Source organism: Macaca nemestrina, assembly GCF_043159975.1.
Source record: "Macaca nemestrina isolate mMacNem1 chromosome 11 unlocalized genomic scaffold, mMacNem.hap1 SUPER_11_unloc_3, whole genome shotgun sequence".
NCBI classification, from domain to species: Eukaryota; Metazoa; Chordata; class Mammalia; order Primates; family Cercopithecidae; genus Macaca; species Macaca nemestrina.
In genome coordinates, this window is record NW_027257574.1 from 421276 (window position 1) to 445882 (window position 24607).

General features: G+C 47.0%; 1 pseudogene; it reads left to right on the forward strand.

Annotated features, from left to right (window-relative positions):
• Positions 1-15453: 15453 nt before the first annotated feature.
• LOC139361159 (SH3 domain and tetratricopeptide repeat-containing protein 1-like) overlaps positions 15454-24607 on the forward strand; it is a 31549-nt pseudogene continuing 22395 nt past the window's right edge.

Genomic DNA, 24607 nt, shown 5'->3' on the forward strand with positions numbered 1-24607 from the left:
CCGAAGAGGTGTCCACCCCCTTCGATATTGTCAGTCATGTCATCTTCTTCCCGCCTGGATATTAGGAACTATACCCCGGGGTTGGGGACGGTGTACACTCACTAGCACAAAAAAAAAAAAAAAAAAGGCAAGAAATGCCCGTTAAAATGATGAGTAACATAACCACATTTATTAAAGAGGGTATTCCAGTATCAAATAGCAAATTCCAAGAATGCAAAAACTGCCATTACTTTTGTACTCACCTTACAATAATTTGTGTGATTTCTTTTTTCTTTGTTAGCCTGGCTTGATAGTTACCAATTTTGTTGATCTTTATGAAGAAACAGCTATTGTTCTATTGAGTTCTTCTGTTGATTTTCTGTTTTCAGTGCCACTGACTTGTCATCTTGTTTTTATTTCATTTGAGTGAATTTGGGTTATATTGTTCCTTTTTTTTTGTTTTTTTGAGACTTAGTCTCGCTCTGTCACCCAGGCGACTTCGCTCTTTCGCACGAGGTCGGGAGATCGAGACCATCCTGGCTAACACGGTGAAACCCCGTCTCCACTAAAAATACAAAACATTAGCCGGGCGTGGTGGCAGGTGCCTGTACTCCCAGCTACTCGGAAGGCTGAGCCAGGAGAATAGCTTGAACCCAGGAGATGGAAACTACAGTGAGTCGAGATCGTGCCACTGCACTCCAGCATAGGTGACAGAGCATGAATCTGTCTCAAGAAAAAAAAAAACATATTAGCAGGGTATGGTGATGCATGCCTGTAATCTCAGCTATTTGGGAGACTGAGGCAGGAGAATTGCTTGAACCAGGACCCGGGAGGTGGAGGTTGAAGTGAGCCGAGATCATGCCACTGCACTCCAGCGTGGGCTACAGAGTGAGACTCTGTCTCAAAAATAAATAAATAAATAAATAAATAATAAAAATTTATTTATATAAATACACACACACACAAATATATTTATATTTGAAGCATTATCCAATGAGAGCAGGTGTTCCGGAAGACCTCATTTAAATACAGAATGGGAATTGGGTGCCCATGTCATACCTGCCAGTTTTTCGTCTTTGCAGCTGGGCTTTTCTCCTCTTCTCTACTGGACTCTACTGTTTCTCACAAGGTGGTCAGAGAGTCTGTCCTGAATCCTACAACAAGGAGATGAGCAGCACAGAGTGACACCAGCAGGAGAACATAAAGATGCGGTGACAGTTGTCCTCCTCCTGCAGAGTCCAGAGCAGTGCACTCCTACCGCTGGTGCCCTAGCTAAGCCTGGGGGCCAACATGTCCGATGATACTCTGGGGGTGCTGCAGTCAGGGTCCCCACAATGGGCACCCAGCCTGTGCCCTTGCACTCTGCATGAGTGTGACCATTGTCACCTCAGAGCCCCTGGGTACAGAGCAATGCATCCTACCAGAGCTGCATGTGAGGAAGGACCACGTGAGTCCCGGGAAAGAGCTGAGGCCCTGCGGGGGTAGGTGGCCAGGACCGAGACCTGATGCCTGTGTGGAGAAGCGTCTGTGAGTGTGAGTGGCACTGTGGGGTCAGTGCCCGGGTTCTATTGCTCCCCCTCCTCAAAGATCAGGGCCCGAGCAGGGGCTGGCGTGTGTGTGGCACCTGGAACTGCACGACCACCACCCATGTGTGAGGCCATCATGGGGACCTGAACACGGTGTCGTCTGCAGACCCCATCCATCCGTCAGCCCCAATTCCTGGCCAGCTTCTGCCAAGGTGAGAGGGTGGAATTTGGAAGGTGGGTGTAAGCTGAAGTCTGTTCCCCAGTGGCTGGAGCCACTTTTTTTTTTTTTTTTTGCCATGACTGATATTTGAAAGTACATGGGTTTCTACTGAAAACACAGCTACCACCTGCATGGCTATGACCAAAATAGTCACATTCATATACACAATTTTGTAGTACTATTTTCAGGTAAACTGTTTTCCAAACACTGACTGCTACACTGAAGTATGTTACATTTTGGGTGAAATTTTTCTAAAAAGAAATAAGTGTCAAGTGACTCTTATTTGTTTCGATCGCTTGTTTTTAAGTTTATGACATGTTAAGATTCCTTCAGAGGACTTAATTACCTCTTCTCAGTGCACATTATCTTATATCTTTCCCAGGTTTCTCGAAGTGATCTTCAATATTCTGGTCTTTCCATTTGTTTCCTAAAATGCAGACCCACAAAATTATCATGAATTATTACAAACTGTAGAAACATTACTAGATTTCATGTTCATTGTACACAGTGCCCATGCCTGATTTCTTCACCACATCATTCCCTTGCCCCATTCCAAATCACAAATAGCACTGATGATAGGGCAATACTCCTGTAATTAAGTGAAATGTGTTGTCATTCTTACCTACAGAAGCCAGTTTCCTGCAGGTTTCCTGCATCACTTCTCTGTAGAGATTCTTCGGAGAAGATTCTAGCAAAACCCATTCCTGCTGGGTAAAGTTCACAGCCACATCCTCAAAAGCCACAGAGTCCTGGAACATTCCACATATGTGGATAGAAGGATGGGTGAGACTGAGAGCACTGGGAATCTATATTCAATTCATAAGCTGTTTACATGATTCTCAAATTTCCAAGCATTTATTCTACGACTTGACTGTCACAACTCTAAACACTGTTCACACATGCTCCCTCCCACACAGCAGTACTAATGCTAGAAGTGAACTATTCAAAAAGGCAACAGCAAAGTAGAAACACCCATCTCATTAGAGAATCCAGGGAGTAAGATGTGCTGCTAGGAGTCACCTTTCAACTTCACTTTGTACATTTCTAGTATCTGTCAAAGTAAAATCCTACCTGATGTGCATAAGTGAGTTAATATTATCAGTCCTGAGTCTACTTATTCTTAAAAATGCCTGCTCGCAAACTTCCATCTTTGTTTGTATTAGTAACTTACATTTTGAAAGGGATTCCACCAACCCAAGTTATAAGAATGACTCACTGCTTCTAAATGCCTTATGCAATATATTTGCCAAAACTTCTTCTGCTGAAGGTCTATTATTTTGTGTCACTGCAGTGGTGCTGAGGGAACCAGATACCAAATCACAGTCTGAACACAAAGTGTTCAATGAGTTTCCCTGGTACACAATATTTTAGATGTGCAGTCACTTGTTTACTGGGGAGTTGAGCCCATTGCATGGGATTACACCAAGAGACAATAGGCTGATTAAATTTAATTGAGTAGTAAATAAAACCAATAATTGATGTCTAACAATACTAATACAACAAATTTTAAAATTTCTAATTCACAATATCAAGGCAGAAAGGAATAAGAGGAAATATGACACACGATTTTTAAAATGACATTAATGTCACCACTTCCAGATGCTATTCCTATGAAATCACATCAATTCCCAAATCAGGTGGTTTTAGGCAAGAAAAACTACTTTTTCATACGTAGTAAAAATGACAAATGTCTAATGATTTTTAGTCATCTAAAAAAGGAGTGATGGCTTGTCTAACATACTTCTAAGATTTTCAAGAGAAAATATTCAGGACAGCACAGTATTAGCAGAGAGATGAGCAAGCAGACCAAGGGGAAGAAAAGTCTTAATGACCCAGCATTTATATGGAAAGTTGATGAATGATAGAGTAGGCACTGTACAATAGAAAAAGAAATCACATGCACTTTAAGATATTAGGCAAACCGGCCGGGCGCGGTGGCTCAAGCCTGTAATCCCAGCATTTTGGGAGGCCGAGACGGGCGGATCACGAGGTCAGGAGATCGAGACCATCCTGGCTAACACGGTGAAACCCCGTCTCTACTAAAAATACAAAAAATTAGCCGGGAGAGGTGGCGGGCGCCTGTAGTCCCAAAAACTCGGGAGGCTGAGGCAGGAGAATGGCGTGAACCCGGGAGGCGGAGCTTGCAGTGAGCTGAGATCCGGCACTGCACTCCAGCCTGGGCGGCAGAGCGAGACTCCGTCTCAAAAAAAAAAAAAAAAAAAAAAAAAGATATTAGGCAAACCAGGCTGGCATCTACTTGGGAAAATGCACTGCATTCTTCTCTATTCCATGAACCATAATCAACTTATTATATATCAAATATGAAAGATAAAACCAGAACAATTTTAGAAGTCACAGGAATTTTTTTTTTTTTTTTTACGAAGGATTAGGCAGAATTTTTTCATGTAAGAAAAAAGTGATAAAGGAACAGACAAAGTCAAACATATTAAAATTTAAGGAGTAAAAAGAAAATAGGCCGGGCGCAGTGGCTCACGTCTGTAATCCCAGCACTTTGGGAGGCTGAGGCGGGTGGATCACAAGGTCAGGAGATCGAGACCATCCTGGCTAAAACGGTGAAACCCCGTCTCTACTAAAAATACAAAAAATTAGCCGGGCGCAGAGGCGGGCGCCTGTGGTCCCAGCTACTCGGGAGGCTGAGGCAGGAGAATGGCGTCGGCCCGGGAGGCGGAGCTTGCAGTGAGCCGAGATCGCGCCACTGCACTCCAGCCTGGGCGACAGATCGAGACTCCGTCTCAAAAAAAAAAAAAAAAAAAAAAAGAAAAGAAAAGAAAATAGAGTGGGCCGGGCATGATGTGTCATGCCTGTAATCCCAGCACCTTGGGAGGCTGAGGCGGGCGATCACCCCAGCTCAGGAGGTTGAGACCGGCCTGGCTAACGTGGCAAAACCCCATCTTTTTGTTGTTTGTTTCTTTGTTTTTTGAGACGGAGTCTCGCATTGTCGCTTGTTCTGCGGTGCAGTGGCAAGATCTTGGCCCACTGCAACCTCCACCTCCTGGCTTCAAGCAATTCTCTTGCCTCAGCCACCCAAGTAGCTGGGATTACAAGTGCCTGCCACCACGCTCAGCTAATTTTTTTCTATTTTTAGTAGAGACAGGGTTTCACCATGTTGGCCAGGCTGCTCTGGAACTCCTGATCTCGTGATCCACACACCTTAGCCTCCCAAAGTGCTGGGATTACAGGCATGAGCCACCGTGCCAGGCCTAAAATCCTGTGTTTACTAAAAACACAAAAATTAGCTGGGTGTGGTGGTGGCCGCCTATAATCCTAGTTACTTAAAAAAAAACAAGCAACAACAACAACAACAAACCCTCAGATATCCAGATAAGAGGATACACATGTTTCCACTGTCATAAATTCTTCACCATCCTACAAGAGGGGAACTGACATTTTGGTGAATCTTTGTAAATGATTAATTTATCTATCACACTTTTATTTCACCAGTAGCATTGACAAAGCTAAGTCCTACAATTCCATTTGAAATTACCCTTAAAAAGAACAGACCTTTAAAACTTACTACACTCATTCTGGGGAAGAAATAAATACAAATTTTTAGCAAGTAAAATACATCATTTTACCTTGCCTCTTTGAAATAGTATTTTTGTCTTTCAAGCTGTACTGACCAAATGTATCTTACAGTCAATTCAGAACTGAAACTCAAATAAGCAGACAAGCCTTTTCAAGGTAACAGACTCAGGGAGAGGCAGTGCTGACTCCAATACAGACCTTTCTAAGTGTCACGGCAGGCCATTCTATCCCTCGGGACACCCATCCTGCTCAGTCAAGTACTCAGTGACCACCTAGGAGGCACTGGCACTGCTCTTTGTCCTCCTGTGTGCCTTCAGTGCATTTTCATATTCAGGTGCTTGCACATCCTCTCTGGGGTGGGTTTTCCTTGTCCTTTGGGACAGTTTTTCTCTCTTCACAAGTCTGAGACAAGCTAGAGAGCAGAAATCATTTCTGTCTTTTCCTCTCAATATCAGCATCCAATTGGCAGACCACCAATGTGTCTCTGAGGAATAAAACCTCGGGCTGGATGAACACTTTTAATGACCTAACTTTAACGACATTACATTGTATTGTCCATTCATTTTAATGTCCTAAAATTTTAATGACCCTCAGGGGTCACCATTTTAGATGAAACTATCCCAGGAGATTCTTCTAAGGCTAAGAGCATCCAGCTGCTCCCCTGAGAGACTCTACTCCCTACCTCAGGCTGTCCTTGGTGGTGAGATGACCCCGGGGCTGATACTCACTAGACCCTCCAATACGCATGGCCACTGTGGGTATCCTGGGTCATCCCCAGACGGTTCTAAAATGCCAGGACTAGGAAAAGACAGGAGGGTGGCTGAGGACACAATGCCCTGTAAACTTTTCACGGGGAGACCTCAACCTAAAGAGATTTTGGTAATATGTACACTTAGGAAAGATGAAAAGAAGAGACGCACGAACATTTTTTTTTTACAATAGAGTGTCGGGTGATTTATTCTCCACTTTCCTCTCATGTAAAATGTTTGGAAACAGAAAAATATTTTGGCCAAGGTGGCTCATGCCTATATTCCTAGCACCTTAGGAGGCCGAGGTGGGAGATCAATTAAGGTCAGGAGTTCAAAACCAACCTAGCCAACATGGCAAAACCCTGTCTCTACTGAAAATATAAAAATTAGCTGGACGTGGTAGTGTGCGCCTATAAGCCCAGCTACTTGGGAGGCTGAGGCAGGAGAATCGCTTAAACCCGTGAGTCAGAGATTGCAGTGATCTGAGACTGTGCCATTGCACTCCAGCCTGGCAACAAGGCGAGACTCTTTCTCAAAAAAAAAAAATATATATATATATATATGAAATATACATTTATAATTATTACATATAGATAGTGTTTTAAGTCAGGGAACTGACTGTAAGTAGAAACAAGAGAAGACAAGGAAAGTTTTTATATTTATATTTATATATAATTATATAAAATTAATATACATAATTATAACATATAAATATATCATATAGGCTGGGCACAGTGGCTTACACCTGTAATCGCAGCAATTCAGGAGGCCGAGGTGGGCAGATCAGCTGAGGTCAGGAGTTCGAGACTAGCCTGACCAACATGGAGAAACCCCATCTCTACTAAAGATACAAAAATTAGCCAGCTGTGGGGGTGCGTGCCTGTAATCCCAGCTACTCAGGAGACTGAGGCAGGAAAATCACTTGAACCCCGGAGGTGGAGGTTGCGGTGAGCCCAGATTGCGTCATTGCACTCCAGCCTGGGCGACAAGGGTTAAACTCTGTCTCAAAATAAATAAATAAATAAATAAATAAATAAATAAATAAATAAAACAATAAATATATATATTTGTGTCTAAATATATAATTATAATACATAAATGTGTATATAAATATACATTTATAATAAACTTATTAATATATGAAATATGTTTATTTCTGAGACAGGGTCTGGCTCTGTCACCCAGGCTGGAGTGCAGTGGCACTATCAGAGCTCATTGGAGCCTTGAACAGATGGCTCAAGCGATCCTCCCACCTCAGCCTCCTGAGTGGCTAGGATTGCATGCACACAACACCATGCCCAGCTAATTTTAAAATTTTTTGTGGAGACAGGGTCTTCCGTTTTTGCCTAAGCTGGTCTTGAACTCCTGGGCTCAAGTGATCTTCCTGCCTCAGGCTTCCAATGTGTTAGACGTGGGTCACCGCATGTGGTCTAATGCATTTGTTAATTTGCGAGTTTATATTATTTAATCTTTTGGAGGACTGAATGTGTTGAACAATCAACTTGCAGAATTCCCAAACAATGGACAGTCAGCTCTCATGTCCTGGTTCAAATCGACCCAGCACACCACGGCTAGAAACCTTTTAGCCAACTTCCACTTATGTCTCCTGGGGCAGGACAATGTCACTTGCCCAACCTCCACTAAGAGGGACTCTGGAAAGGCAAGAAACTATTCTTTTCTCTATAATGGAACCTGACCAGGGAGAAGGCAGCTGGGAGGGCCAGCTGGGCCCTCCAACCAGCAGCGTCCACCATCGACCAACTGCCCTAGAACTACACCGTGCTGGGCATTTGGGGCACTGTTATGAGCAAGAGTTTCTATTTTTCTTCTCATAGGACCTTCATGCTAGTGGCAAGAGACAATGTTTGTTTGTTTTTTTGTTTTTCTTGAGACAGAGTTTTGTTCTTGTCACTCAGGCTGGAGTGCAATGCTGTAATCTCGGCTCACTGCACCTTCTGCCTCCTGGATTTAAGCAATTCTCCTGCCTCAGCCTTCGGAGTAGCTGGGATTACAGGATTGCACCACCACGTCTAGCTAATTTTTGTATTTTTAGTAGAGATGGAGTTTAACCATGTTGGCCAGGCTGGTCTGGAACTCGTGAGCCACTGCACCCAGTCAAGAGAGAGATTTTAAGTCAATAAGTATAATTGTGATGAATGTCAGAAAGAAGAATGTGTGTGAAGGGGAGGGGACCTAAGTTATTGTCTCATATTTTAACACTTTCACAGGCAATAACTAAAAACTTAGAAGCTTAAAACACCACACACCTTTAAGCCAATTTTGGCAAGCTAGGAGTTGAGCACATTTTAGCGGGTCCTGTGCTTGGGATCTCACGCTAAGCAGCTGGGCTGCATCCTCATCTGAGGCTCCGCCAGGGCAGAATCCATTTCCACATCCGCTGAGGTTACTGACAGAATTCATTTCCTCGGACCCGCTTGGCAAGGGCCCAGGTTTTTGCTTCCTTGCCTACGGGGCCCCTCCAAAGGTCCTTTCTCAGCACAGCATCTCCCCACTGCAGCGTCTGCAGGCGGAACCTTTCTCTCTAATGTGCAAAGGTGATGCACCGTGACAGTGACATCCCATTGCTTTTGCCAGGCTCTGTGGGTTAGAGGCCAGTCACCGGTTTTGCTCGTACTCAAGGTCAGGAAGACTGCGCAAGGGCATAGGTCATTGGGGGGTCAGTCACTTTAGGGTGTGGTTGCCACCACTGAACTTGGTGAGAATTTAAGGGTTGGTAGGAGCTGGCCAGGTACAGGGGTGAGGGTGTGTCAGGCAGGGGTGAGGGCACGGAGGGGGATGCAGAGGCCTGCACCCTGGAATGTCCTTTCACTCCCTGAGGTTTTGTTCTCCTGATCCCTGAGTACATCCCAGAACACGGTGGGGCCCTAGCAGGGGAGAGGTAGGGAAGCATGTGTTGTTCATCTGGGGACCTTGTTAGGCAAATCAGATTAGGGGCCAGGCTTTCAGTGGTGCGTGTGAGCGTGGGAGTGAAGAGTGTGCAGGTGTGTGTGGGAAGAGCAATGGGGATGGGGTCAGCCCCAGCCACCATGAAGACATTAACTGTGCATCCACCCATCCCAGCAGCCTCCCTGAGTGAGCGCCTTCAGGGCGCAGGTCCTGTTTTACACATGGAAGTGAATCAGAGTGGGACACTGCCTTGCCTTAGAGAGGTCACACTTCTCCTTCTTTTTTTTTTTTTTTAAATTTGCGACAGAGTCTCAATCTGTTGCCCTGCCTGGAGTGCAGTGGTGTGACCTTGGCTCACTGCAACCTCTGTCTCCCAGGTTCAAGCAATTTTCCTGCCTCAGCCTCCTGGGCAGGGTAGCTGGGATGATAGGCATGGATTACCATGCCTGGCTACTTGTTGTATTTCAGTTTCACCATATTGACCAGGCTGGTCCCAGTCTCCTGGCCCCAAGCGATCTGCCCGCTTCAGCCTCCCAAAGTGCTGTGACTACAGGCATAAGCCACCACACCGGGCGAGAGGTCACACTTCATGCCAAGTGGGAGACAGCCACTCAGACAGCACCCCAGCTGGTGCTGGGAGTGAGGGGTGCTCACCGTCCTAGGAAGGCAGAGGGCTGCATGAGAGGTTCGGGGAGGAAGGACTGGAGGAGGATTTGAGATTTTCACCTGAGCAGCTGGGTGGATGGAGGGGCTGTACACAGAGAATCACAAGAACGTGGATGAGCAGGTTAGGGCACTAATAAAGCACTCTGTTTTGGCCCGCGGAAAATTGGAGATGCTTCCCTGTGTCCAGCTGGGGCTTTGGGAAAGGTCAGGGCTGGGCATCTGACTGGGATAGATGTCTCTGGCAGACAGCAGAGCATGTGGATGGTTTGTGAAGCCCGGAAGGGCATGAGATTTCCTGTGGCAGTGCCCACTGCAAATGGAAGGGCATTTGGCCTGAGCCCAGACATATACAAGTTGGGCAGAGCAGCTATGGAGGTACAGGAAAACCGAGGGTGTGGGGGCACATGAAGCAGGAAGCTCAAATAAGATGAGGACAGAGGTTTTAAAGACGATCAGGGCTGGGGACAGTGGTTCATGCCTGTAATCCCAACACTTTGGGAGGCTGAGAGGAGAGGATAGCTTGAGACCAGGAGTTTGAGGCCACCGTGGCCAACATAGGGAGACCCCATTTTTATAAATAAATAAATACCATTGGTACTTGCATTTCAGGCGGGGAACAGCAAGCACATGAAAGCTCTGAGGCAGGAAAGGGAAGTGATTAGTGCTCGCTCCTGGTTCCTTTATCAGACCTTAAAGAGATGCAGAGACATTTCAGGTACTCCTTGGCCGAGCTCCTTCAGGGAAAGCCTAAGTTCGCTTCTACTTCCCATCTATTAATTTTTTTTTTTGAGACAGAGTCTCACTCTGTCGCCCAGGCTGGAGCGCATGCAGTGGCACCATCTCAGCTCACTGCAACCTCCACCTCCCGGGTTCAAACGATTCTCCTACCTCAGCCTTCCCAGTAGCTGGGACCACAGGTACGCACCACCACGATCGGCTAAGTTTTTGTATTTTAAGCAGAGATGGGGTTTCATCTTGTTGGTCAGGCTGGTTTCGAACTCCTGGCCTCAAGTAATCCACCTGCCGCGGCCCCACAAAGTGCTGGGATTACAAGCGCGAGCCACCGCGCCCGGCCCTACTTCACTCCTAACGCCCACCATACGTGCTTCCAAATGTTTGCTGAATGACAAGGGGAACGAGTGAATGGGACTACGTGACTTCGGGCAGCAGGCAATCCTATTCCTTGGACCTGAGTTTCACTTTTTGTAAAGCAAGCCTGTCTCTCGCTCTCTGTCCTAAAAGCCTGAGTTCTGGGCTTGAGATGAGCGCGTCCTGTAGACCAGACTGCAGGTGGACGTTGAGCCAGGTCTTCTAGGAGGCCAGGATCCAGCCAGCTCTTGGGTCCGGTCCTCCCGCGGGACCCGTTACGCCCAGTCCCAGCGCCGCCCCGCCCAACCTCCATTTGTTCCCCCAAGCCCCGCCCTCTCCGCGCGGCTCGCTCTCCATTGGCCGGGGGGCGGGCCCTGGGCGCCCGGCTCCGCTGGGGGCCGGGTGGCGGGCGGCGGGCGGGGCCGTGTGCACCTGCAGGGTGTGTGTCCCGGCCGCAGCCCTGCGCCAGCTGCAGCTCCTTGATCCGAGCCCGATCCTGAGCGGGAAACACTGGCTGAAGCGGCGTCGGCGGCCCCGCCCCGGAACTCCATTGTTGAGGCTGCCTCGGCTCTGTCGGCTGCTCAGCTGCGCTCCAGTCGGCCCAGGCGCCCCGGCGAGTAGCGAGCGCTGCGAGCCGGCGGCCTGAGGTGAGACCGGGCGACGGGTCTCCGGACCGGGCGGGGGTCTCTGCCCCGGGCGTGGCGGCTCCGAGCTGGGTTCCGCAGGGTCCGAGGTCGGGATCCGAGGTCCTTGCGCCTGGGCTTTGTCTCGGCCTCGGGTGGCACCGGGGGCTTCGCGCCTGCTGCGATACCGCTTGGGCCCGCGCGGGGGTCCCGGTCGCCCTGCGGGTGGGGGCCGGTCCCCACTGCTCCCCGGCTCCCCGCGTCTGCCGCGGAGGGGACTGCATGGACCCGGGCGCTGGCTTCCGAGCCGAGATGGCGTCACTGCACTCCAGCGTGGGCGACCGAGTGAAACTCCCTCTCGAAAAAAAAAAAAAACTTGGCAAAGCGTTTTACCCAGCCTAGGTACGTGTGGTAGAGCCGAGTGAAAGCTTAGAAAAAGATGACTGGAGAACTAGCCCAGCAGAGGAATCAGGTGGGATGTGTTGTTACTGAGTAAGTGAAATTTGTACCTGCTTTCTCCCAGGCCTCGTTGAGTTGTGTACAACAGAGAGCTCAGGTGTTGGGGGCAGTTGACCGGTTGAAGAATGCATTGCTATTATGTGAGGAACATTGGGCTTTGAAAAAGCAGAACTGGATCCACGTTCTTGCCTGGTAACTCTAACTATCATCTAGTTTGTAAAGGGGAATGCAGTTCACTGAAAAATTCTTCGGACAGTGGGGAAAGGATTGGGGTGTCTGCATTGGTTTGTGTAATATAGGTCATATGAAAGAGCATTTAGGCTGGAGGGAGACTTTTCATCTCTATAACTTTATTTTCACAGGACAATTCCATCACGATTTGAAGATTTTTGAGTCAAAACTACATTATTCTGCTATGTGTTTCGGGGCACATTTATACACACAATTTGCTAAAATATTTCAGATGATACAAGAATATATGTGTGGGCCGGGCGCGGTGGCTCAAGCCTGTAATCCCAGTACTTTGGGAGGCCGAGAAGGGCGGATCACGAGGTCAGGAGATCGAGACCATCCTGGCGAACACGGTGAAACCGCGTCTCTGCTAAAAAATACAAAAAACTAGCCGGGCGCGGTGGCGGGCGCCTGTAGTCCCAACTACTCGGGAGGCTGAGGCAGGAGAATGGCGTGAACCCGGGAGGCGGAGCTTGCAGTGAGCTGAGATCCGGCACTGCACTCCAGCCTGGGCGGCAGAGCCAGACTCTGTCTCAAAAAAAAAAGAATATATGTGTGAGCTAAAAAGCTGAAATTTGCATTCCCCCTTCTCTAGAAGTAACCATAGTGAATAGTTAAGTCTGTATTCCAGCTATTTTGTATACTATAAATACACTGTGAACATTTGAGTGTGTATATATATGTATGTTACACACAGTTTTAGAGATGGAATATTGCTCTGTTGCCCATGCTAGTCTCAAACTCCTGGGCTCAAGTGAGCCTGTCGCCTCAGCCTCCCAAAGTTTTGGAATTACGGGCGTGAGCCACCACGCCTGGCCTGCATGAGTATATTTAGTAATTGCTAAATTACTCTGTTCTATACGTGTTTATTGAACTCCCCCATGTGCCAAGCATTGTTCTGAATACCTTATATGCACCAATTCACTTTATTTTTAGGGCAGCTCTATTATTGTGGCCCTTTTACAGTGAGGAAACTGAACCACACAGAGGCTGGGGACGTCGTCTAACATCACACAGCCAGTGCTGTTGGAATTGAGGTTTGAACCCAGACAGCTGGCTTCAGATCTCTTAGCTGTTATCATAGACGGCACACCCAAACCTTAGGGCCGCCTCCCAAGCCTTGCCTCTGATATGGGCTCGCCTGAGCTCTGCGAGAGCTGTGTATGTGAGGTTTCTTTCCTCTTTAAGAACACAAGTCTTGGAATTGTCCCAGACCCTAGTAGGACCTCTTGAGGTCCAAAAACAGGGATTCTTCAAGCCTGCCCGAAGGGCCACATCTCTGATTTAGGTACTTGGAAGGTAGATGTAGAAGAGAGGAATTTTGCCAGAACAAAATGTCAGGATGGCTGAGCTGACTCCGCCAGACGCAGTGGCTCGTGCCTGTAATGCCAGCACTTTGGGAGGCCAAAGCAGGTGGATCACCTGAGGTCGGGATTTCGAGAGCAGCCTGGCCAACAAGTTGAAAGTCCGTCTCTACTAAAAATATAAAAATTAGCTGGGCCTGGTGGCAGGTGCCTGTAATCCCAGGTACTTGGGAGGCTGAGGCAGGAGAATTGCTTGAACCCGGTTGGTAGAGGTGGCAGTGAGCTACTATTACGCCACTGCACTCCAGCTTGGGTGACAGAGTGAGACTCCATCTCAAAAAAAAAAAAAAAAAAAAAAAAAGAAGAAGAATGAGGAAGAGGAATGGCTAGGCTGACTCATAGGGTAGAGGCCGAACAGCAGCTGTAGGAACTTGGCCACTTGGGTGGAAAAGAAGGAAGGAAGAGCTTCACTCATGGCGGTGACCTGCACTGCAGAAACCACACTAAACAGTCCACGTCCTGGAGCCTGGCCACCCCATTTGCTTCTCTTCTCCTTGGGTAGAGGGTATGGGGAGCTTTCTACCCCGGAGGCTGAGGAGCGCAGCTTCTAACCAGGGTAGGCGTTTGTCTGTCCCTGGGAATACAGACAGCATTCTCATAAGCAGCCCAAATACTCCTGAACAGCTTTTTGTAGGGTGGGGCGGGGCGGGGCGGGGCAGAGGGTCATTTTGACTCCTAGGTGCCTTTTCCACTTTCACTGCTGATAACTGTGTTACAGATTAAAGTTTTGTTTTTGATACTGAAGAGGGCTTAAGAGAGTGAGCTATTATGGCACATCTAAGTCTGCTAAAATAGAACCACGGGGTAGTGTAGGAAAATCTCTTCTAAATAATGTATCATATATGGTGAACGTTAGAAGCCATGTGTACCTAAGTTGAAAAATCAAAACATGTCTTGCATTTGGGTGACCCCGGTAAGTCTGGATGCCACTGCGCCTTGTGTAAACACAGGATGCTGAGGTGTAGGGATCAACAGGCTTTTTCTGGACATCTTGCGCTTCTCCCTTGGGGTAAAGTGGGGCGGCAGTAGGAGCGCACAGCTGTTGGGCCCCTGATATTTGTCAGCTGGTTTACATGTGGGATTCCGTTTAATGCAATCTTGGAGGGAAAACTATTTTATTGAACATGAAGATAGAGGCTTAGAGAAGTTAAGAAAATTGTTCAAGGTCACGTCATTTGTTTTGCTTTGTTTTGTTTTGTTTTGTTTTGTTTTGAGACAGAGTTTTGCTCTTGTTGCCCAGGCTGGAGTGCAATGGCGCGATCTCGGCTCGCCACAACCTCTGCTTCCCGGGTTCAAGTGATTCTCCTGCCTCAGCCTCCTGAGTAGCTGGGATGACACACATGTGCCACCACACCAGGCTGATTTTCTTTCTTTCTTTTTTTTTTTTGTTTTGAGACAGAGTCTCGCTCTGTGGCCCAGGCTGGAGTGCAGTGGCCAGATCTCAGCTCACTGCAAGCTCTGTCTCCCGGGTTCACGCCATTCTTCTGCCTCAGCCTCTCGAGTAGCTGGGATTACAGGCGTCCGCCACCTCGCCCGGCTAGTTTTTTGTATTTTTTAGTAGAGACGGGGTTTCACCGTGTTCGCCAGGATGGTCTCGATCTGCTGACCTCGTGATCCACCCGTCTCGGCCTCCCAAAGTGCTGGGATTACAGGCTTGAGCCACCACGCCCTGCCTGATTTTGTATTTTTAGTAGGGACGGGGTTTCTCCATGTTGGTTAGGCTGGCCTTGACTCCCATCCTTGGGTGATCCATCCAACTCGGCCTCCTCAAGTGTTGGGATTACAGGTGTGAGCCACCAGGCCTGGCCAAGGCCACGTAATTTCTTAAGTGGAAAGATGAAGTACTTGATGAACTCAGAAGTTTGACTCAAGGCCCTTGATCTTTCCATAACACGTGGTTCCTTCCCTGGTTGTTCGGAGTGACTAAGAACTCCAGGAAGCTGTGTTTTGTGGAAAGAGGACCTGAGGGGTGTATGGTCTTTCCAGGCTTGGAATCGGCCATGCTGGGCTTCTGAATTGTATAGCTTGGCCATATAGAGAGAAGCCCCTCATTGAAGACTTATTCTTTGGGGGAAATAAAGGAAGGCCGCCCACATGAGACAGGTAGAGGCGACTTTCTCAGAGCTGCTGTGGCAAGGGAGTCGGTACCATCACTTGCGTGTGGCAGAGACTGACATGCAGGTGAGTGGCGGATGAGGAGTGGGAAAACTTCAGGATGGAAAAGAACAGCTCTCAGTGGGGCTGTTGTGGGGGCTGGAGGCGACTGTGCAGAAGTGGGGTGTCCTATGTGATTGGTTAGGGGCATATTTGGCTTTCTCTAAATGATCCTAACTGGAAACAGGGGCCAAAATTAGGGTGGCTGTCAGTTTTGAGTCAAGTCCTGGCCACGTGGGACAGAGTCGTGGTTTAGTTTCTGGGTTGTGGAGAGAGAGCAGTCTGACTTCCTGTCTGATGTGCTAGCCTGGCTGGCCTCCTGGCTGTTGACTGTAGATAGGGGATTGGTTTCCTGGGTGGGCAGCTACAGGTTGTGGTCTGAGTTCTGTCTTTATACATATGATCAGGCATGGTCCGTTTGTATATTCAGTCCCGCATTCTTCTTGTCAGTAAACATATCAAATGACAAATTGGATACATTGGGAACATTTGAGATGTCTGTGTCCCCTGGAGGCAGTTTTCACGTTCACATTTAATCAGAATGAATATAAACAATTGGGCATTTATCTTGAAGATTTAAAATAGGAAATCTTCAACAATACTACCTCGGCGCCATTGCCTCTCTGTCTGTCGTTAGGGAATGTGTTTTTATCCACCGCTGGCTCATCGTCCACCAGTTTCTGGTTGATCCACTTCTCTATATGTCTTGTCTTGTGTGCATCTCATTGTTTGCTAGTGTTAGCTTTCCCCTTCATCAGTGTAATTTATTTGTATAGCATCTGTTGGTAGGAAGTTATTTGTGGAATTTGTGAATGGGAGGGACCTTAGAGGTCTGCTAGGTCAGCCCAGTGATTTTCAAGATAAACGGAAATACAGGGAAATGTTCCAGCTTTTTTGGTGGCAAAATCAGGAATAGAAAGCAGTGTTCTTTGTGCCACAATGTCATTGAAAGGCAGCTCAATGTGGGTCTAAAATGCAGAGTAACTAACTTGCATTTATCTCTGCTGCTGACTCTTGTTATCAGACATTTTAAATTGACCTTAATGTGTTAGCAGAAATATGAAAAGTCCTGACTTGTTTACATATAAGGTACTTCTTTGCCTACTCATTTGGTTGTTTTTTTCAACAGGATTGAAAAGACATTGCTATACACTGAATGTTTATGTCTCCCCCAGATTCTTGTACTGGAGCCCTAACTGCCAGTGTGATGGTATTAGGGGGTAGGACCTTTGGGAAGTGATTAGGGTTAGATGAGGTCATGAGCGTGGGCCCTGGTCTGACAGGATTAGTGCCCTTAGAAGAAGAGAAACCAGGCCGGGTGTGGTGGCTCACACCTGTAATCCCAGCACTTTGGGAGGTCGTGATGGGCAGATCACAAACTCAGGAGATTGAGACCATCGTGAAACCCTGTTTCTACTAAAAATACCAAAATTAGTTGGCTGCGGTGGTACGTGCCTGTAATCCCAGCTACTCGGGAGGCTGAGGCAGGAGAGTTGCTTGAACCAGAGAGTCAGAGGTTGCAGTGAGCTGAGATTGTGCCACTCTACACTCCAGCCTGGTGACAGAGCGAGACTCTGTCTCAAAAAAAGAAAAAAGAGAAAGTAGAGAGCTCCCACTGCCCTGGTGTGAGGAAACAAGAAGAAAGGTGGCTGTCTGCAAGCCAGGAAGAGGTCCCTGTCCCGGCACTGAGTTGGCCAACACTTTGATCCTGGACTTCCAGCCTCCAGAGCTGTGAGAAATAAACTAATGTTTCAACCATACAGCCTATGGTGTTTTTGATGGTATTTGCCTATGGTATTATGGCCATCTGATTTGACTGATACAGAGATGGTTCCAGAATACTGTAGCCTGTTGGCATCTAAGTTGGTGATGCCATGAAAATAAATGTGGTAGTTCATTCCTTTATATAAAGATAGTGCTGTGAGCCCAGGGCCTTTGCTCATGTCTTAGTTGAGTCTTGTTTTCTTATAATAGCTTCCTAAATTCTCTTTTCCCCCTCTAATTTATATTATATATCTGGATTAAATCATATATGGTATGATTTTATACTTTATGTCTATACAAACTTGTAGTGATTTCATTTCATTTGATTTGATTTTTGAGACATGCCCTTGCTCTGTTGCTCAGGCTGGAATGCAGGCGTGCCGTTACAGCTCACTGTAACCCTAAATTCCTGGGCTCAAGTGATCCTCCCGCCTCAGCCTCCTGAGTAGCTGGAACTACAGTTGTGCTATCCTGCCCAGCTAATTTTTAAATTTTTTGTAAGAACAGAGTCTTGCCGTGCTGTCCAGAGTGGTTTCAAACTCCTGGCCTCAAGCAGTCCTCTCGTCTCAGCCTCTCAAAGCACTGGATTACAGGGATGAGCCGCCACACCCGGCCCAGTGATTTTTCATTGTTAAGATCAAGGACGGGTTCCCTGGCTTGGCATTCAAGGCTCATGATCAGGGCGTGATACGCAAGTTTGGGCTTCAGTGTTTCCATTCCCGCCGTCAGCCTCGCGCTCCAGCTTGTTGCCTAAGCCCTGTTCTGAAGCCCAGCCTGAGAGCTGCACTTAGAATTTATACCTTCTCATCTCTTCATCGTCTTCGCCTATGTTCTTATCTCCATCTGGGGCATCATCTCCACACTTCTGCCTCTTTAAATCTTCTCCATCCTTCAAGACTTGAAATACTCACTTCCTTTACATGATCCCCGCTCTGACATCCAAGCTAGAATTAATCTTTCTTCCTTTGAACTCTGATAGTGCTTAATGTTTTTCATCCTTTAATTATACAGCAGTCCTGTGTGTTAGATATTATTATTCTCCCAGTTTTTCATAGTTACTTTGAAAATATTTACTGTAGTCATATTTTGAAGATGTAATATGAGTGACGTTCAAAAGGTCCTGGAGAGTGAAAGGCAGTCCTACTCCCATCACTGCCCTGTGACCACTGTTGCCAGTTTTTGTTTGTTTTTCCAAGGCAGAGTCTTGCTCTGTCACTATGGTGGCGTGATCTCAGCTCACTGCAACCTTCGACTCCCAGGTTCAAGCGGTTCTCCTGCCTCAACCTCCTGAGTAGCTGGGACTACAGGTGTGCACCACCACGCCCAGATAAGTTTTGTATTTTTAGTAGAGACGGGGTTTCACCATGTGGGCCAGGATGGTCTGGATATCTTGGCCTCGTGATCCACCTGCCTCAGCCTCTCAGACTGCTGGGATTACATACGTGAGCCACTGCGCCAAGCCTATGTGTCTTGTTTTTAAAAACACAGATGTTGGCATAAGATAAACACGGTTGTCCACCGGTAAGTATTTAGGTTGTTCCCAACCGTTTCGATTAATCAATGCTGAGTTCTAATTCTTGCATATTTGCGTGAATATGTTCATAGGATGCATTGCTAGAAATGGAATTGTGGGATCCAGGGTTCTGCGCATTTTAAATGTTGATGGGTGTTGCTGGATTCCCTTCCATTAGGGCCATACTGTTATCTCACTGTCAATGTGTAAGGGCGCCTATTTCTATTTCCTTGCCAACAGTTTCTTCTCAGCTGTTTTCTTTGACATCACACACACACAAATAGCACCCTTGTTCCAAAAACATGGACATTCTACATTTCTCCTTAAAGTGTGCGCACACTGACTGAAGCTCTGTGTTGCAGTGATGTGTGCTGCTAGGATTGTGGCTCTGTTTCGAATTTGCTAGCCAGACTATGACTTTCCAGTCAGGTATTTTTTGTTTTGTTCATGCTGTTGCTGAGGTTGCGCTGTGTGAATTTCCCTCCACTGCCCAGCCAGATTTCCTTTCCGGTGGGTGGGCTTAGTGTCTCATCCGGCAGCCCTGTTTCCTAGTGACCTGGGCCGAGTGTCTCATCCAGCAGCCCTGTGTTCTGGTGATCTGGGCTGAGTGTCTCATCTGGCAGCCCTGTTTCCTGGTGATCTGGGCCGAGTGTCTCATCCGGCAGCCCTGTTTCCTGGTGATCTGGGCCGAGTGTCTCATCCGGCAGCCCTGTTTCCTGGTGATCTGGACTGAGTGCCTCCATGGGAAGTTGCACCCATCTTCTCCAGTAGTGCATCTTTTCACAGCAAGCAAAACATTTTCACCACGTTTCTAGCGGGACAGGCACTAGCTCTTTTCTGGGCATCAGGAGACCTGGCTTTGTTCTGGTTCAAGCAACAGCTGGTGAGTTACCAAAGACAAGTCGCATCTGGCCCCTGGTCCTTTGCTTTATAAGTAGAATCACAGTCCGAGTGGGCATCACTGCCCTGGTCTCTATACGGGGCTGAGTGTTGTGGGGATGATGGCTAAATGTCAGGGTGCATTTGCGCCACTAGGGGATTACAGGCCAGCCAAAGACACAGGAGGAAAGCTAACAGCCCCGGGCAGATATACAGAACCAGAGGAGTGTGGAAGGGTGGTTCCAAGCTCCTTGGTGTGATTACAATAAACATTTTATCTCTAAGTCTTGGGCCATTGGACCAACAGAAGAGAGAGCTGGTGTTGAGTTGTAGTGAGAGGTGTGTGGTTCGTGTGCCTGCCGAGCCTGGCTTGGACTCAATTCCATTGAGTCCCATTCCATTTTACCTTCTGTTTCCACCTTTTTCCTGCTCCTGCTTGTTTCTCCAGAAAAAAATGCAATAAATTCCTTTCAAAAACTTTACAAAAGCCATAGATGCTTATTGAAAATAGTTCAAATGCTATGGAAGACAGAAAGATAGTGAGTGTTTTTCTGTTGTGTGTTTGGATGAATGTGTCTTTGGGGTAGTCACGATTAACACTGGGTGTATTTCCTTCCAGATCCTTTCCAGTGTACCTACAAATATATATGTACACATTCTAAAAAACAAAATAGTACCTGATAAACATTGAGTCCCCCCACTCCCACTCAGCAGTCTACATGGACATCCTTTCATGGTGATACGATGAGACCTGATCGACTCCTTTTGTTCGCTGGAGTCGCAGGTAATAATAGCTACAGATAACTCACCTTCAGTGGGCATTTACCATGTGACAGGGTCTGTGCTCCAGGCAGGCTACATGAAGTGGGTCTTAAGGCTGTTTACAACAATGCTATGGGTGAACACAGTAATTGTTAACATTTTGCAAGTGACAGAATTGCAGTAGAGAGAAGCAAAGCTGCTTGCTCCAACTCATGGCACGATTCCCGAGAGAGAGAGAGAGAGAGAGAGAGAGAGAGAGAGAGAGAGAACACTTTTAAAACAATTCTTGTTATAGTAGGTGATTTATGATCATTTCAAGAAATAGTGCATTCAGTGAATACATTTCAGGGTCTGGTACAGTCTGGGAGCTGTTCCTGAAAATGCACTGGGCTAGGGGTAAAAGAGTGGTCCATTGTCCCTGGGCCCCTAGTGCAAGGAGGGAGGTCCCGCGGAGAGGGGACATGGTGAGGAGGTCTCTCTGAACAAACCGTGCAACATCCATTTCTGCTGAGTCTGGTCCGAGGTCTGGTTCTTTTTTTTTTTTTTTTTTGAGACGGAGTCTCGCGCTGTGTCACCCAGGCTGGAGTGCAGTGGCGCGATCTCGGCTCACTGCAAGCTCCGCCTCCCAGGTTCACGCCATTCTCCTGCCTCAGCCTCCGAGTAGCTGGGACTACAGGCGCCCGCCACCACGCCCGGCTAGTTTTTTGTATTTTTAGTAGAGACGGGGTTTCACCATGTTAGCCAGGATGGTCTTGATCTCCTGACCTCGTGATCCACCCGCCTCGGCCTCCCAAAGTGCTGGGATTACAGGCTTGAGCCACCGCGCCCGGCCTGGTTCTTGACATGAACACTTTTCAGAAATACTTGGTTTTGATTTTTATCACGGCTTACCTGAGCAGCCATGGTTTCAAACTGCCTGGAGATGTGGTCTGGCAGGCCAGTGCTCTGCCCATCCTTCCGGCTCCTGCAGGAGGGGAGTCATCCTGGACTAGAGGGCTTCACCTGTAATCAGCTATCTCATAATAAGTGGATTTGATGCTGGTTTCGCTAGGTCAGGAAATTTCCCATTTGGAAGGAAAACTGATACTTGTTTTTGGGTTTTGCTGAGGAGCCACAGGGTTTAGAACAGAGACTGGAAGTTTGTTGAGACGCACGTGAGTGCACTCAAACATCTTCCATGAAACATGGAAATAAACAGTGTTCCAGAGAGGTCCCTGGCTTTGGGATAAAAATATTTCTGTAACAGAATGGCACTGGATGTCTGCTGTATCTTTTTCTCTGCTATTTTGGCAAGTTTTATTTGGGTGTGTGTCTACTGTACAGAAGGTATGACATCAGTTTTTGCCACCAAGTATTTAACAGCTGTTGGTACCTCCTATGTGGGTCACTTTTGTGCCGTGGTTTCTTTGGGGAAATTGTAGGTCTCCTACCCAAAGCACATTGCCCATTTCAAGGTACTCCTGGTTTCTGAACACCTGTGGCAGTGCCTTCCATGTGGGTGAAGCCAGCCGAGAAAGTACCCCTCCCCAGGAGTTGGGGACTCGTGATTGCCAGAGTGAGGAGGCTGGGGATGGACCCTGGACTAGATGCTACCCCCTACCCACCCTTTTTTTCCATTTGTAAGGGACAAGGATCCAGGAAGGAAAGTATCAGCTTACAAAGGCTTTTGTTACAATTAATCGTTCATGTTCTTTCTTTTGGTATCTTATTCTCTGTTTACATTTTTTTAATTTAATTTTTTTTTTGAGACAGAGTCTTGCTCTGTCACCCAGGCTGGAGTGCAGTGGCATGATCTCGGCTCACTCCAACCTCTGCCTCCCAGGTTCAAGTGATTCTTGTGCCTCAGCTTCCTGAGTAACTGCGATTACAGACATGTGCCACCACATCCAGCTAATTTTTATGTTTTTAGTAGAGACAGGGTTTAGCCGTGTCGGTCAGGCTGATCTTGAACTCCTGAACTCAAGTGATCTGCCTGCCTCAGTCTCCCAAAGAGCTGAGAGTACAGGTGTGAGCCACCGCGCCCGGCCGCTGTTTCCATTTTGTAATGCTAGCATCACCCCAGTGTAGGGTGGCTAGGGGTATTTTTCTTTCCTGTTTCTTGGTGTATTTTCCTCTACAGCATTGATCACTCTTTAACATACTTTTTGGTTGTCTGTCTCTACCTACAAAAATATATGTTCCCTGTTATATCACCAGTGCCTGGCACATAGATAGTCAGTCAATATTTGTTAATGGATGAATGAATGAATGGGCTGAAAGAACCTTATTCTTCTTTCTTCTGTCACTTCACACCAAATGCTTTTGGAAAATGCTATGTGAACAGGGATCGTAAGCAGGAGAGGTTACACACATGGCTGTGGGATAGCCCATCATCCTCAGAAGGACGTGGAGTACTTGAGTGGAAATGATACAAGATAACTTCTTCAGGAAATCAGCCAAGTGTCAGAGCTTTTCACATAGGCGTGTGATGTTAGTGTATGTGTGTATGAAGAGCTGTCGTGGCCTAGAATCACGGGCTTTTAGATCCCTTGTACAGATAGAAAAGTAAAGGCAGAGGCCCAGGAATGCTGTAGGCCACCGAGGTAGAGTCCCTGTCTGTCCTTCTCAGTGTCCGGTCACTTCTCACTGCACTCCCCTCTTTACTGCTAAAGCCACCTTCCCTGACTCTGAATGTGTAACCACGAGGGAGAAAATGTACTCCAGGCTCACAGTTTGTGGAGAAAAAGCCCAGCAGCTGAAAATAATGTTCATGAGTTTGTACCTAGAAAAAGTGGCCATTTCCATCATGTCTTTGAATATCCCTGTTTCTCATACATTTTATAAACAAGACAGTAGAAGGAGATTCGGGAACAGCCACTTTCGAACAAGGGGGAAAAAATCAAACCTAGAGCATTCCAGTTCCTGTTTTCTTCTCAGTTTAGTGCTGAGGCACTTTAGCTTCCTGTCTAAGGGACTACTCAAATCTGATTAGAAGCCATTGTGGGCTGGTAATTATCTGTCATTTTAGGAAGACAGATGCAGCACCAACTCTGTTCCCTAATAGCAGGCGTATTAATTTCAAATTTGGATGGCAGGAGAAGCAGATGGCGAGGTGGGATAAGCGTTCAGATGCTTGGTCATTGATAGCTTTTTTCTTCCAGTATCACATGGGGATTTGGGACCCGGGAAGCCCGCTGAGAACTGATGGTTATCTGTCCCCTAACCAGCTGGGTTCTTTTTCCTCCTGAGCTCAGAAAGATTGCTCCTACTGCAGCCAGGGAAGACAGGTTGTTGACTGGTTAGAAATCATGGCAGGTTATTTTCTCCACCCACAGTTCGCAGTTGGAAAGCAGAGCTATCAAAAAGTTGTCTTCTCTGTTGTATTTCAAATCTGGGTGTTAAAAAAATTATGTAAGCAAATTAAGCATTTCTTGAATGGTAGTTGTGTGTGTTCTTGATGCGAATGAGAGGTGCATTCCCCCGTAAAATCCCTGGGACTTTATAGGAGGATGTGAGCCTTAGAACAGAAGTTGGTTTTCTAGATGATCACGTAGACATGATGCTGAGCACTAGACAAAAATGTTGATTGAAGTGATTTAAAAAAATTTTGTCTGAGTTCAGATTTTACACCAATATTTAGAAAATCAGCAAAAGAACTTGTAGGAATTTCTCAGGCATCCAGTTCAGCCCCCTGCGCACATTGTCATAAAATCCGAGTGTGTGTACAGGGAGACGCATTCCTTTCCGTTCTCATCACAAGTCCTTCCCTGGCTCTGCACCTGCCTGTCATGCGTGTCCGTGTGAAGAGACCACCAAACAGGCTTTGTGTGAGCAATAAAGCTTTTGAATCACCTGGGTGCAGGTGGGCTGAGTCCGAAAAGAGAGTCAGGGAAAGGAGATGAGGGTGGGACTGTTTTATAGGGTTTGGGTAGGTAAAGGAAAATTGCAGTCAAAGGTGGGTTGTTCTCTGGCAGGCAGGAGTGGGGGTCACAAGGTGCTCAGTGGGGAAGCTTTTTGAGCCAGAATAAGCCAGGAAAAGGAATTATCATCCCTTAAGATAATATCATCCCTTAAGGCAAGGACCAGCCATTTTCACTTCTTTTGTGGTAGAATGTCATCAGTTAAGGCGGGACAGGGCATTTGCACTTCTTTTTTTTTTTTTTTTTTTTTTTTTGAGACGGAGTCTTGCTCTGTCAC